Raw genomic sequence first — 4,893 nt, 5'->3', positions numbered from 1 at the left:
GCCGCCGGAGCCCTTCTCCGGCAGCTCGTCGTCGGCTGACCCAGTGAGCCCGCAACAGCATGACCTGGTCCGTGCTCCAGCTGCCGAAGGGCATGCTCTCGTTCAACTACCCTGTACCCTCATCACGCCGCCACTGACATTGATCGTCACCGCACGGCCGTCGTCTGAGAATCGCCGCTGAAACTTGTCTGCTAGCTCCGCCGTGCCCATGGGAGCTCCCGTGCCAAAGGAATCGAGGAATGGTCGCCGGAGGTCGCGGCGTGGTGTTGCCGGTTTCCGTTGGATCTGGCACCCGAGGGACAGAGTAAATTGCAAAAAAACCACCACAATTGAGCACTCTAATTCAAAAAAACCACCACCTTTCCTTTTTTTTGCAAAAAACATCCGGTAATGTACTGACAGTTTTCAGAAAGCATTGATCACTCACTTAGCACCGGTTGACACCAAAACTGACCAATTGGTCCCACTCGCCGGGCTGACCTGGCACCAAGTCCTCACACCGTTTGATCAACCCGTCTAACTGTTCACGGGGCCCACCTGTCAGCTGTAAGGACCCTCGCCGTGCGTGCTTGCCGGTAGCAGCCCGTGCATTCTGGCACTCACTCCGGCCGCCGGAGCCCTTCTCCGGCAGCTCGTCGTCGGCTGACCCAGTGAGCCCGCAACAGCATGACCTGGTCCGTGCTCCAGCTGCCGAAGGGCATGCTCTCGTTCAACTACCCTGTACCCTCATCACGCCGCCACTGACATTGATCGTCACCGCACGGCCGTCGTCTGAGAATCGCCGCTGAAACTTGTCTGCTAGCTCCGCCGTGCCCATGGGAGCTCCCGTGCCAAAGGAATCGAGGAATGGTCGCCGGAGGTCGCGGCGTGGTGTTGCCGGTTTCCGTTGGATCTGGCACCCGAGGGACAGAGTAAATTGCAAAAAACCACCACAATTGAGCACTCTAATTGAAAAAACCACCACCTTTCCTTTTTTTGCAAAAAACATCCGGTAATGTACTGACAGTTTTCAGAAAGCATTGATCACTCACTTAGCACCGGTTGACACCAAAACTGGCCAATTGGTCCCACTCGCCGGGCTGACCTGGCACCAAGTCCTCACACCGTTTGATCAGCCCGTCTAACTGTTCACGAGGCCCACCTGTCAACTGTAAGGACCCTCGCCGTGCGTGCTTGCCGGTAGCAGCCCGTGCGTTCCGGCACTCACTCCGGCCGCCGGAGCCCTTCTCCAGCAGCTCGTCGTCGGCTGACCCAGTGAGCCAGCAACAGCACGACCTGGTCCGTGCTCCAGCTGCCGAAGGGCACGCTCTCATTCAACTACCCTGTACCCTCATCACGCCGCCACTGACATTTATCGTCACCGCGCGGCCGTTGTCTGAGAATCGCCGCTGAAACTTGTCTGCTAGCTCCGCCGTGCCCATGGGAGCTCCCCTGCCAAAGGAATCGAGGAATGGTCGCCGGAGGTCGCGGCGTGGTGTTGCCGGTTTCCGTTGGATCTGGCACCCGAGGGACAGAGAAGAACGCCCCCCCCCCCGACCCACAGAGTAGTGTGGGAGAGGAGGCGCGGGCCGACAACGACCTCGGGAGCGGCAACTAGCCATGGGTCTGGGACCTGGTCGCGGCGGCGCAGGCCCTGAGCCCGGCGGCAACGAGGGCTATGGGAGGTCGGGGACACGTGGATCGCTGGCGACGGGGGCCAGGGTGGCCGGGATGCCAGAGTATGGATCTCGCCGGAGTACAGGCTCTCCTCGCTACCGTCCGTCGCTACCACAACCTACTCTGTTCTTCTCTCCATTTTCTTGTATATTTCATTTTGTTTCAATGACACACCAACCCCACATGTCAGCTCTGTTAGACAATAACGTCCGTCTCTTTAGGGACGTTACCAGGTGCCATGTCAGCAAGATTGTGGTTCCACCGGTCAGATTGAGCATCAATAGCTGTTAATTCATGATATCAATGCTTTCTGAAAACTGTCAGTACAATACCGGATGTTTTTTTGAAAAAAGACGAAAGATGATGGTTTTTTGAATTAGGATCCTTAATTATGGTTGTTTTTTGCAATTTACTCCATCTTACATTATGGGACGGAGGGAGTAGTAGCAAGCATTCCGCTTTAGGACCCGACTGAAATCAACACAATCCAAAAAGTTTTAGAACAGCAGAAAAACTAAGAAGATGGCAGGAAGAGGTGCTCCGGAGCATAGCCACCACTCGACATGAGCAGCACGAGCAGTGAGGAACCATTTCAATCAACAAGGGAAATACGACCTTAATTTTTTTCCTGCGAGTGCACCCTGCTCGTTATTTATTAGTCTTCAGTCCCAACGCCGTCAAATTAAAGCAAGCCTCCCCAGTCTTCAAGATCCCAATCGTAGGCTTCAGGCCCAGCGCCGTCGAAATAAGGATCCCCATGGTACTCCAGTTCAACCTTGAGATTCTTGATGGCGGCACATTTGGCTCGCAGGGCGGCCTCGCTGCCGATGTTGAAGGAATAGTGCACGAGAAGGGCCTCCAGCAGAGGGCAGGCGTCAACGACGGCGATCAGCTCCTCGGTGGTGAGGTTAACCATGTCGACCAGTTGAAGCGACCGCAGCTGTGGCGGCGGCGCTCTTATCATCGCGCCGGTGAAGCCGTTTTTGGAGACGCCCCGGCGCGAGACGAGGCGGAGGCTTTTCAAAGAGGGCGACCTGCAAGAATTAATAGACAGCAACATGTTTTTAGTTAGTATAATCACTGTCAAATTTGTTCGTTTTTAGTTGGTTCCTGAAGAACCCCAAGTTCCCAACACAGCTAAGTCATAATCTTACAGAATCATCGATGACTTTGCAAGATAAATCTCAGTATAGCATGCATGCATAGCGAAATATGCTCAGAATCAAACAAAGTCTTGGAACACAAATCGCGCACTGAAACAAGAATGCATGTGTATGTATGTACCTCTGCGTAACGTACATGAGGAGATCGTCATTAACGAACCCCTTAGCCGCGAACGCCTCGAGACGACCATCGGACCGGTCGACAGCCACCTTAGCCATGGCGCGCATAACACTTTTGTCCTTCTTGACCACCGCGTGGTGGTGCTCCATGTCGACGGCCCGCCACAGATCCGCCGCTTTGGCCGCGCTGAGCCATGGGTGGCACACGAGGCCGGCACCCATGAGAACCTCTATGGCGCCGACCTTGACAAAGATCAGTGAAAGCACGTCCAGAGGTAGCCCCGACCAGTCCCTGCCCGGCAGTGGCACCGCGTCCATTTCCTACCAAGGCATGAAGCTGAAGATAATCAGAGCAGTGATCCAGCCAAGTTAAAGATCTAATTGGGGAATCTGGAGCTTGGGAACTTAATCGGCACATACCCTCGACGCAGCCTACGCCGTCCAAGAGTTAATTGCACGTTGGTACCACACTTGCTCACCTACTCACGAATCAGTATCACTACTCGTGCATGTCGCAGTTCAGTACCAACTCAGTGCCTAAGTGATGCATAACGGGCTGACACCCGTATAAGCGCGTATTGACCGCGTATCCGACAGGTCGGGCCCACATGTCAGGTGACACGCTGGCCGAATCGGCGCGTGACCGGTGCGCTGACTAGGACGAGGCCGGTGCGGTACATGGGCTCGGTCGGACTCGCCTCACTCTCGCTCGACCTCACTCTCACTCTCGCTCTCCCTCCTCTCTCCGATTCGCCGCCGCCCTCCGCCCGCTGCCGCTGCCACCTCAACCGGCTCGCCGTCGCGCCATGGAGGAGGAGAGCAGCCAGGACTCAATCGCGCAATACATGAACCTCTCCGACGACGAAGCCATGCATTACCGGGTGAGTTGTAGAGCTAGGGTTAGGGTTGGGTTATCAGATTTGGGGGGATTTGATTTGATTTGGGGATTTTGTTTTCCTTTTGTTCCTGTAGATCCCTGCTAGCATTGAAGACGAAGACTACAGTGGCATTGAGACAGCATCCAGAGTTCTTTGCCATCAGCATGGTGTGGCGGCTGAGAGGCGTGTAGCATTCGAAGCATTTAACACGGGCAGGAGGTTCTTAGTCTGTCCTATGAGTGTAAGATTCTGTCCAAACTCTGTGTTAATGGTATTGTTTAATCTAGCCATGTGCATAGAATTGTGCAGTCCGGTGCATGGAATTCATGTTCTTTAATCTAGCCATGTGCTGATGCACATTGTTTAATGAGTACTCGTGTACCATAGCTCTGATGGTCATTTTGTAGCTATGTGAGGGTCATTTTTGTAGCCATTTAGTACTACTGGTGCTAATCAGTGGATTAGAAAATGTTTGCAGTACAAGAGTACTCACTTTGCAAATTATTTGATTGTTTAAGGTCAGAGAGATTCAATGTCAGAAGCTTAAAATTCACCTAGTGTTATATTATTAAAGTTGGCTATATTATTAAAGTTGTTTCCCAAGGATGCTTAAAGTTCATTTTTAATTCAGTGGCTAGTCATTTAGGGTCCTACATTGTTTTAAGATGCTCATGCTATGGTTGTTTATATTGCAGGAAGATGACAACTGTGGTGTTGTTCTCTGGGTTGACCCAGAGTGGCCTCCTACATTGCAGAATGCCTTGTTGAAGCTATGGGAAATGTATCATGACAGCAAGAGTGATAGGAGGAAGGATAACCTGGAGAGTTCATTCACTATTCACCAGTTGACTGAAGAAAAAAATAATCTAGAGGCCAACTATGACAAATTGGTTGAAGATGTGCACCAACTGTTCAATGCTCAAGAGGATAGGATGGTAGATTTCAGCTATTTGCAGGCTAAGATGCAGAATGTGCATGTTTCTGATTCAGTATCTGACATGAAGACAGAGATGGGGAAGAAAGATGCAGAGATCTTCAAGCTGCAGGAGAAGTATAAAGTACTGATGAACCTGACA

This window comes from Triticum dicoccoides, chromosome 2B (assembly GCF_002162155.2).
Source record: "Triticum dicoccoides isolate Atlit2015 ecotype Zavitan chromosome 2B, WEW_v2.0, whole genome shotgun sequence".
In the NCBI taxonomy this organism is placed as follows: domain Eukaryota; kingdom Viridiplantae; phylum Streptophyta; class Magnoliopsida; order Poales; family Poaceae; genus Triticum; species Triticum dicoccoides.
This window is presented reverse-complemented; position numbering follows the sequence as displayed.